Source organism: Pelophylax lessonae (assembly GCF_965119305.1).
Source record: "Pelophylax lessonae genome assembly, chromosome: 4".
NCBI lineage: Eukaryota > Metazoa > Chordata > Amphibia > Anura > Ranidae > Pelophylax > Pelophylax lessonae.
In genome coordinates this window covers 123460721-123471973 of record NC_138771.1, presented here as the reverse complement: position 1 = coordinate 123471973, position 11253 = coordinate 123460721, and positions in this window count along the sequence as shown.

The window sequence follows — 11253 nt, the reverse complement described above, 5'->3', positions numbered from 1 at the left end:
AAGGGGTTAACATCAGGGGCGATCAAAGGGTTAAATGTGTTCCTAGGGCGTGCTTGCTAACTGTGTGGGGGGTGCTTGTACTGTGGGAAGGCTGAGATCCGTGTTTTTGCTTAGGAGAAATACAAGATCACTGCCTGCCTTACCTTGTCACAGAACGGCGATCTGCTTTGTTTATATAGGCAGATCACTGTTCTGCCTGTGCCTCGAATGATTGGTAGTTCCCAGCAGACATCGCGTCCTCCAGATCCACTGGTTGGCTCTCGCTGTGTCCAATCACAGTGGGAGCGGGTCGCCGGCAGCGCGCGTGTACTCTCCAGACTAGGAAATGCAGAATGATGTACCTGTACATAATTCTAATCAGAGGACCCACCGCCCCTCAGTAAATGTACGTGGGGCTGTCAGCAAAGGGTATCTTTTTGTATAATTCTCCTTTAAGAGGGCATGGCAGGGGGTGTGTCCTATTCCTACTTACTTTTGCTAATAGGTGTCGCACGTTCCCATCACAAAAAGCTGGGAGGTATACAATATGGAACACTGGCAATACCCATAACAAGTAATTTTGCCTGGTTCACACTGGTCAACACAGCACGACAAATTATCAGCCCCTGATATTTACAGACAGTTCTAAAAATCACTGTTTTTTACTAACTGTTCGATAAAATTACTGACGTTTGGCAACCCTAATATTTCATTGTCAAGTTTGCTACACTTTTAAAAACGCCCTCAACGTTTGTACCTTCTACCTGTTCATTGAAGAAGTGAAATGCAGTAATTAAATGCAACCAATAAAAATTTGCTTTGCCAAAGTCAGTCCTGTGCAACATAAATTCTGATTGGTTGCTAGAAATATCGCACTTTACTATACACCGATCAGCCATAACTTTATGACTACCCACCTAACATTGAAAAGGTTCCCTTTTAGCTGCAAAAACAGTTCTGACACGCTGAGGCATGGGCACCACTAGACCCCTGAAGGTATGCTGTGGTATCTGACACCCAGCCATCAGTAGCAGATTCTTAAAAACCTGTAATTTGCAAGGTGGAGCCTAAGTAGATCAGAAGAAGAAGAGTTTGTAGCCAAATATTGTCACCATCACCTGAATTTTTGGATACATATTGTCATTCTTTCTTGTTTATTGTAAACATATTGTCACAGTTTCCTATTTGTTGTCTCATTTTGTTACAATTGCCTGTTTGTTGCCTGGATACTAACACGTTTATCAGTTTAATGCCTTCATAATGTCACATTTTGCTGTTTGCTGCACATGTGTTGTAATGCTTGCCCATTTGCTGACTGAGTATTGTAACAATTGATTGTTTTTTTTGCCTTTGATATATATCTGATTACCCACTTGGGCCCATGCATTGTCAAAATTGCCACTTTTAACCTACAGATTGTCAAGCCATCAGCATTTAGAAGACCATTTCACTATAATTTAGCCCCAGTAAGCCTGACACTATCAAAGCATGCCACTATTATCTTACATAGTTACATAGTAGTTAAAGCGGTTGTAAACCTGAAAAAAAAAAACCTGCAAGACAAAGGCATAATGAGCTAGTATGCATCGCATACTAGCTCATTATGTATTACTTACCTTAGAACGAAGCCCCGACAAGGACCCCCGGACACCGCTGTGGGAGCTGACATGATCCCTCTGCATCTCTTCTGGGTTCGGCGGCTCCGGTGCTGTGATTGGCCAGAGCCGCGATGACGTCACTCCCGCGCATGCGCACGGGAGTCATTTTCCGGCAACCTCCCGGCATGGAAAGCTGAAGGTCCGCCAGACCTTCAGAGCGCATGCGCCGCTCGCGAGCGGCTGCATGCAGTGCAAATATCTCCTAAACCGTGCCGGTTTAGGAGATATTAATTGTACCTACAGGTAAGCCTTATGATAGGCTTACCTGTAGTTAAAAGTGTCAAAAAGCGGGATACTACCACTTTAAAGTTGAATAAAGATAATAGGGATGAGGAGATGGAGGGCTCTCTGGATAGTGGATTCTGGCCAGAGGCGATGTCCACAATGGATTGGACAGAACAGGCAAGCGGATGTCGAAGGCAGCACTAGGACAGCAACTCCAAGAGGGAAGCAAACTCTGGTAAAAAATAAAACAAACAGAAGGTGGCTCTAAGTGCAGACAACTAAAATAATTTTATTGTCAAAGGATATAAATGTACCTACTAGCATTAAAATAAACCAGGCTTGTCATAGGATGTGGCAAGGACCGCCTGTCACTGGATTCCTTGTCACATCCTATGATGAGCCTGGTTTATTTTAATGCTAGTAAGTGCATTTTTATCCTTTGGCAATAAACGTCTTTTGTTTTCTGCACTTAGAGGCGCCTTCTGTTTGTTTTCTTTCTGACTAAGGATAAAAGTACATCCAGTTCAACCTGTGTAGGTGTGTGTGTGTGTGTCAGTATCAGGGTACTAGGTAACCAGACCACACAGGAATGGAGGTAAAATAAAGCAGTTTTTTGGAGAAAACAACAATAAATGCACAGCAAGAGTGAGGAAGTATGAGCAGGAACAAGCCAGAGTCGAGTCCAGAAGCGGGTCGTCTACCGGTGCGGAGTCGTCTGCCGATGCAGGGTCGAGAGGCAGGAGAGTCATCAGCCAGGCCAGGAACACAGAAAACAGAAGACTGCTAACAGGGATGCACCGTGGAGCACAAACGCAAGAGCAAGGACTGCAACCCATCAGGTGATAGATATAGTCAGGTGTGCAGCATCATCACTCTGCAACACCCAGGCAGCAGGCAAGTGATGATGCAATCAGAGTTTATAAGAGGCAGCAGTCTGCACATGTCCAAGATGGCTGCCAACAGGAGGGCAAGGTAAGACCTTAGGAAAGCGAGCTTGGAAAGCGCAGAGAAGGGCTGGAGCATGAACATCAGCGGAGGGAACCCTGCTTCTCAGGACCATAACCCTTCCAGTGCACCAGGTATTGAACCTGACCTCGGAACAGATGAGAATCCAAGATGCTGCTAACCTCATACTCCTCATGATTTCCCACAGGAATGGTACAAGAGCGAGGAAGTGAAGAAGTAAAGCGATTGCAAACCAGTGGCTTCAAAAGTGACACGTGAAAGACATTGGATATACGCACGCCAGAGGGAAGACCAAGGGCATAGGCCACCGGGTTCAACTTACGGAGGATGTGAAAAGGCCCAACAAAATGGGGTGCCAGTTTTGGAATGGGCACCCTGAGGTTGAGATTACGGGTCAACAACCACACCCTCTCCCCGACCTGGTACAAAGGAGCAGATAAACGTCTCCGGTCTGCCTGGAGCTTCTGACTCTGTGCAGAGAACCATAAAAAACTCTTAAAATCTGCAAGAGGAAAGGAGGGCAGGAAGATGATCCTCCACAGCCAGGATGTCTTGTGGCGAGAATAACTCGGGCAACACAGTGGGCTGGAACCCATAATTGGCCATGAATAGAGACATTCCGGAAGACGAGTTGATGGCAGAGTTCCTGACAAACTCCACCCAGGGTAGCAGATCAACCCAATTGTCCTGATGGTCAGAGATATAGCAGCAGAGAAATTGCTCCAGAGCTTGGTTGGAACGCTCAGCAGCACCATTGGACTGCGGATGGTAGGCCGGGGAGAAGGAGAGTCAAACACCCAACTGGGAGCAAAAGGTGTGTCATAACCTAGAGACAAACTGGCTCCCATGGTCTAAGACTATCTCCTTACGCAACCCGTATAAATGGAAGACCTCCCTGGCAAACACCCAGGCAAACTCCTGAGCGGTAGGCAGCCTCTTAAACGGGAACACAGTGGCACATTTTGGAGAACCGGTTGACAAGCATGAGGATAACCGTATAACCTCGAGATGCGGGAAGTAACAATAAAATCCATGGCCAGGTGAGACTAGGGACACTCCCCATTGGGAATGGGATGCAGTAGGCCCGAAGGAAGGTGCCGAGGAGATTTGTTCCGGGCACAGACCAAACAAGCAGCCACATACGCAGCAACATCAGTGCGAAAAGATGGCCACCAGAACTTACAGGAAATAGCCCAGGACATCTGGTTCTTACCAGGATGACCATCAGTCTTGGAATTGAGGTACGTGCGCAACAGTCTGATGCCCTACACCTCAGATACAAAACATTTGCCAGCAGTTCTCTCTGTGGGAGCATCAGATTGGGCAGCCAAGATCTTTTCCCCAAGAGGAGAGGTTAAGTTGGTGCTGATGGCAGCCAGGATATGATCTGAAGGTATGACATGTGTTGGCACGGTGTCCTCCCTGGACAACTCAGAATACTGGCGAGACAAGGCATCAGCCTTAACATTCCTGGAGCCGGGCAAATAGGAGGCCACATAGTTAAAACAAGACAAGAATAAGGCCCATCTGGCCTGGCGGGGTGTGAGCCTCTTGGCCTCTGAGAGATATGTCAGATTCTTATGATCAGTGAGAATGATAACTGGAACCACAGAACCTTCGAGCAAGTGTCTCCACCCTTTTAGAGCCAGGATAATGGGCAATAGCTCTCTGTCTCCAATCTCATAATTGCATTCAGCTGGAGACAGCTTCTTGGATTAGAACCCACAAGGAAGTAAGGGTCCATCAGGTGTCCGATGCTGAGACAGTAGGGCGCTTTCTCCTGTCTCAGACGCATCGATTTGTAGGACAAAGGTCGAAAGCTTGGATGGTAGCAGGCATCCAATTGTGGGAATCGCTGCCCCTCTTGGCCAGATCTGAGATAGGTTTGACCAAAGAGGAAAAAGTTCCTGATAAATTTGGAATAGTAGTTGGCAAACCCAAGGAAACACAAAATGGAACAGAGACCACTGGGGCGAGGCCATTGTAGAACAGCCAAAACCTTCTGAGAGTCCATGGAGAACCCTTCAGCTGAAATGATGTAGACCAAGAAGGCAACCTGAGACAGGTGGAATTCACATTTCTCAAGCTTACAGAAAAGCCCATTCTCATGTAACTGTTGCAGCACCCGTCTGACATCCAGGTAGTGTGATTCAATGGAGTCTGAGTAAATCGTCCAAATAGACTACCACGCATTGCTGCAACATATCATGAAAGACATCATTGATGAACTCCTGGAAGACAGCGGGTGCATTGCACAAGCCAAAGGGCATAACCAGAGATTCGTAATTAAACGGTTCTGGTATTAAACGCGGCCTTCCACTTGTCACCCTCCTTGATCCTTATGAGGTTATACCTTAGGTCAAGCTTGGTAAAGACTGTTGCTCCATTGAGGCAGTCGAACAATTCAGTAATCAAAGGAATCTGGTATGCATTCTTGGCCGTGATGCAATTGAGGCCCCTATAATCAATGTAAGGTCTCAACTCAACCCACTATTTCTTTACGAAGAAAAAACCGACACCCGCTGGAGAAGTGAACTTGCGAATGTGCCCCCCGGGAGAGCACATCTACAGCGTACTCCTCCATGGCTTTATTCTTTTTTTAAAGGTATTTTTATTGAACAAACAGAACACAATACACCAAAAGAAAAAAGGCAGTACAGTATAAAAGAGAGGATACTCATAAACACACAGAGCTTCCTCTCAAATCAAATGGCATAACAGAAGCAGTACATATAACATACAGTAGTCATGTCAAAAGGAGCACAATAAAGATCCCCTGGAGGGGCTCCATGGCTTTATTCACAGCAGCCGAAAGAGGATAAACCCTGCCACGATGGGGAATGGCACCAGGTTGCAAGTCTATATCACAATCGTACGGACGATGAGGAGGAGGAAGAGTACCAGCACACATCTTGTCAAATACACCTTGATACTCACGATATTCAGTAGGCAACACTGAGTCCCTGGAGATACAAAGTACCTTAACAGGCCCATGGATACAAACAGCGCCACATTGTGGAGACCAAGAGAGGATCTCGACCGACTGCCAATCAAAAGTCAGATTGTGTCTCTGAAGCCAAGGGTACCCCAAAACATGTAGTGCAGGGACGAAATAACTTGGGAACAGGTAGACTCCCTGTGAACAGCCCCTATCGCCATATCAACCGTACCAGTCTCGTGGGTAACCTGTGCTGGTTACAGGATTCTGCCACCAATCGCCTTGATGGCTAGTGGAGAAACACGAGGATGCAAGGGTATGGAATTCGCAGCAGCAAACATATTGTAAATAAAATAACCGCCAGCACCGGAGTCTACCAACGCCTGAGTAACCACCAACCCACTGCCCAGGAGAAGACAACTGTGATTAGCAGTTTATCTTCATGGTAAACTGGGGACGAGGAAATTCCACCTAAGATCTGCCCCCGACAGGACCTTAGGTGTGAGCGTTTCTCGGAATGGTAGGACAAGATTTCAGGAAATGTCCACCAAGACCGCAATACAGGCACCGGCCCTCCCTCCTCCTAAAGGTCCACTCAGCCTCGGAAAGGCGAGTGAACCCCAGCTGCATGGGTTCACAGCCAGATGCGCCATCCCCAGGAGGCGAGGGAGGAATGGGTGGGAAAGAAAACATAGTAGCCAATCTCCCGCAGACTCTCCTTAAACAATGGTCTCTCCCTGAGCCTGGTATCGATCAAATTCAGGAAGGAAATGAGAGCCTCAAGCTCGTCAGGGAAATCCTTGGCTCCAATCTCCTCCTTCAATGCATTGGAGAGACCATGAGAGACAGCCACCAGAACCTCATTATTCCAGCCCTCCTTTGCTGGTACGAAATTCAATGGCATACTCGGCAACGGTTTGCATAACCTGTTGAATGGACAGGAGCTGCTTTGCAGCAGAGGCAGAGCAAGCAGGCACATCAAAGACCCTATAAAAGGAGGCAACAAAACTCTGGAAATTGAGTATCACAGGATTATCATTCTCCCATAAGGGATCCGCCCAGGCCAAGGCCTTGTCCAAGACCAATGAGATTAGGAAGCCCACCTTGGACTTATCAGATGAAAACGCCTAAGAGAACCATCTCATAGTAAATGCCCACTTGGTTTAGGAAGCCACGCAGGGCTCGAGTCCTGGGGGAACGCATTGGAACGACGTTTCTGTACTTTTTCTATAGCAGGAACACCGTTCCCGTTAGCAACGGCGTCCCCTGACACGATCCCAGCGCCTGCCACCATATCCTGCTCTGGGATGGCGGGTCGGTAAGCCCAGATTGCGGGTTCCTGACCCGCCATCCCCGAGCACAGTGTGAGGAAAGGAGCCGTACTGGAGGAAGCAGAGCCGATGCTTCCTGTATAGTGTCGGCTCCTGTGACAGGCGGAGGGATACCAAATGTACTCCGCCTGTGACAGGAGTAAAACAGAAGCATCAGCTCTGCAGATGAGAGAGGGAGGCAGGGCAACTGCCAAGTAAGCCCAGACTGCCTGAAAATCAGGAGCCCCATCAGTCTTGTCCAGTCCACAGATGTGACAGCCGAGGAAGCAGCAGGCGGGGCCCTGAGCTCCAATGACACTCTGACCCCGCCCCCTACTCTGCCTGTACATCGGGACCTGAGAGGCCTCTGGTAGGAGCTGATTTCAGAGTGCTAGTGGCAGCCAGAAGCACCGTGTGAGCTCACAGATGGGATTGGAGCAGACCAGGGTCAGGTAGGTCCTTCTCCTCCCCTGGCTCCCCATATATAGAGGTACTACTCTGGTTCTAAACTCTGACCTGGCTGTGGCTGTTCATTAGAGAGCAGTATGGCTCACAAGACCCATGGCACTGTGCTGTCATCTTCTACAATGTGAAACTCAGCACTGCTTGATGGGCTTCTGTTAGAACTGGTTCTCATGTATGCAGGTTTGTTCAGGCACAACAGCTTATTCATTTAAATGTCAGCATTTCCCACAAAAAAAAGGTACATGCAACATTTTAAAAATGCAGTGGCCTTGAAATCGCATCATGCTTTTGCACCATGTGACTTACATGTGGTTCCTGCACCTGCAAACATGCTGCATTTTTAGATGCGTGGGCCACATGAGTCATATTGTGTAAAAGCATGATGCGATTTCAAGGCCACAGCTTTTTTTAAATGCTGCATGCACTTTTTTCAGTGGGAAATACAGGCACGGCAGCCCATTCAAATTAATAAGCTGTTGTGCCTGCACAAACCCACGTACATGTGAACCAGGCCCAAAGCGGTAGTAAAGTCATTTAAAAAAAAACAACTCATCCCCCTGCAGATTTAAGTCATAATGCACTAGTGTGCACTGCATACTAGCACATTATGACAGACGTATCTGCAAACTGAGCCCCTCACGTCTCCCCTTGGCCCTCAGCACATCCCTCTTCTCCCAGTCTTCTTTCTGGGCTCTCAACCTTTGAACACTTGAATGGACAGGCTGCGGTGACATAATTTCTGCGCATGCTCACAGGAGTCACATCGCTACAGCACACAGAGTGGGCTCTAAATGTGATGGGATCTGCGCATGCATGGCTCCAATCACATTATTGCTGACAGGCATTTATAACAGAATAGACCACTAGGGTCTCCTCTGTTATAACCACTTCAGTGCTGGACACTTTTACCCCCCTTCCTGAACAGGCCAATTTTCAGGGCTGTCAAAATAAATCTCCACCTGCTTTTTTTTAACTTTTTTTTATGCTAAATAAACAAAAAAGACTGAATATTTCGAAAAAAAATGTGTTTCTATTTATTTCTGTTATACAATTTTGCAAATAAATAATCTTTCTTCATATATTTATGCCTAAATATATTCTGCTACATTTTGTTGGAAAAAAATAACCCAAATGAGTGTATATTATTTAGGGTCCTTTCACACGGCCGCTCCGTGTGTCCGCAAATCATCCAATCCGTTTGCGGATGATTTGCGGACATAATGTAAGTGAATGGCACTGCGGGTGTCAGCGGAATACCACCCGCTGACACCCGATTTTCCTCCATTCAGTTCTGTTCCGTTTTTACAAATGGAACAGAACCCATTTTTTCTTCCGTGTAAAACACGGAAAGGAAGGAAAATCGGATGTCAGCGGTGTTATCCGCTGACATCCGCAGTGCCATAGACATACATTATGTCCGCATATCATCCGCAAACGGATGGGATGATATGCGGGCACACGGAGCGGATGACAGAAATGTCATCCGCTCCGTGGAAGAAAAAAAAAAAAAGTCCCGCAGCGGACCTTTCACACGGAGCGGCCGTGTGAAAGGAGCCTAATTCTACAGGAAAGGTATAGAGTTCCACAAACGTTGGGATATACACTCACCAACCACTTTATTAGGTACACCTTGTTAGTAGCGAGTTGGATTTCCTTTTGCCTTCATTCTTGGTGGCAGAGATACAACAAGGTGCAGGAAACTTTCCTCAGAGATTTTGCTCCATTTTGACATAATATCATCAAGCAGTTGCTGCAGATTTGTCGGCTGCACATCCATGACGCGAATCTCCACCACATCCCAAAGGTGCTCTCTTGGATTAGGATCTGGTGAGTGTGGATGCCATTGGAGTACAGTGACCTCATTGTCATGGTGAAGAAACCAGTGGTGAGATGATTTGAGCTTTGTGACATGGTGCATTATCCTGCTGGAAGGAGCCATCAGAAGATGGGTACACTGTTGTCATAAAGGGATGGACATGGTCAGCAACAATACTCCGGTAGGCTGTGGCATTTAAATGATGCTTAACCCATTCAGCCCCAGAAGGTTTTACCCCCTTAATGACCAGGCCATTTTTTGCGATATAGCACTGCGTTGCTTTAACAGACGCATGGTCGTGCGACGCTGTACCCTAATAGAATTGATGCCCTTTTTTTTTCCCCACACATAGAACTTTATTTTGATGGTATTTGATCACCTCTGCGGTTTTTATTTTTTTGCACTAAAAAAAATAAAAAAAGAGCGACAATTTAAAAAAAAAAAAAAAACAATGTTTTTTACTTTCTGCTATATAACATTCCCAATAAAAATGTCTTAAAAAATCGAAATTCTTTATCAGTTTAGGTCAATTTGTATTCTGTTACATGTTTTTTGGTAAAAAAAAAAAAAATCCCAAAAAGCTAAGTGACACTTTTTTGGGGACCAGTGACACCAATACAGTGATTAGTGCTAAATAATATGCACTGTTACTGTATAAATTACACTGACAGGGAAGGGGTTAACATCAGGGGTGATCAAAGGGTTAGGTGTGCTCCTAAGGAGTGTTTTCTAACTGTGGGGGGAATGGACTGACTGCAGGAAGAGAGAGATCTGTGTTCCTGATTACTAGGAACACACAATCTCTCCCTTACTGTCTGGCAGAACAGCCATCTGCCTTGTTTACATAGGCAGACGGCCGTTCTCTCAGTTTCCTGGACAATTGCAGGAGGCCAGGGGCAAAGCAAAGCAAATTCCCGTATATGTACGTGATTTTGCACTTAAGGGCTGCCCTGCTGCAGTAAATGTACAGTGGACGGTCCTTAAGGGGGTAATTAGTACTAAGGGGCCCACCCCCACACACCATTACACCACCATCACCAGCAATTGTAGCCTCAGTTTCCTGTGCTTAGCTGACAGGAGTGGCACCCGGTGTGGTCTTCTGTTGCTGTAGCCCATCTGCTTCAAGGTTTGATGTGTTGTGGACTCAGAGATGGTATTCTGCATACCTTAGTTGTAACGAGTGTTTTTTTGAGTTACTGTTGCCCTTCTATCATCTGGGACCAGTCTGCACATTCTCCTCTGACCTCTGACATCAGCAAGGCATTTTCCTCCACACAACTGCCGCTCACTGGATATTTTCTCTTTTTTCCCCACCATTCGCCGTAAACCCGAGAGATGGCTGTGTGTGAAAATCCCAGAAATACTCACCACCAGCCCATCTGCCACCAACAAACATGCCACGTTCAAGGTCACTTCAATCCCTTTTCTTCCCCATTCTGATGCTCAGTTTGAACTTCAGCAAGTCGTCTTCACCACATCTAGATGCCTAAATGCATTGAGTTGCTGCCATGTGATTGGCTGATTAGCAGTTTGTGTTACAAAGAAATTGAACAGGTGTACCTAATAAAGTCGGTGTATATTCTTAGCTCAAAAGAAAGTTAATTCTCTTGCTCTCAGCTTTTTCCAAATTACCGCTTTTATTTTTTTATTTTTTGCTGCTGTGATCTGACTTTCTGTTAGAGGGTGGATAAGTTCCCACTTCATGGTCCTACTGTAAGTAGGAATTATAGCCACCCTCCAATCCATATTAAAGATTGCCCTGGAGGGAGGTAGAGGTAGAGAGAGGAGCGAGAGAGGAGAGAGAAGGGAGAGAGAGAGTGAAGGAGAAGGGAGAGAGAGAGAAGGAGAAGAGAGAGATAGAGAGAAGGAATAGAGAGAGAGAGAGAGAGAGAAGGA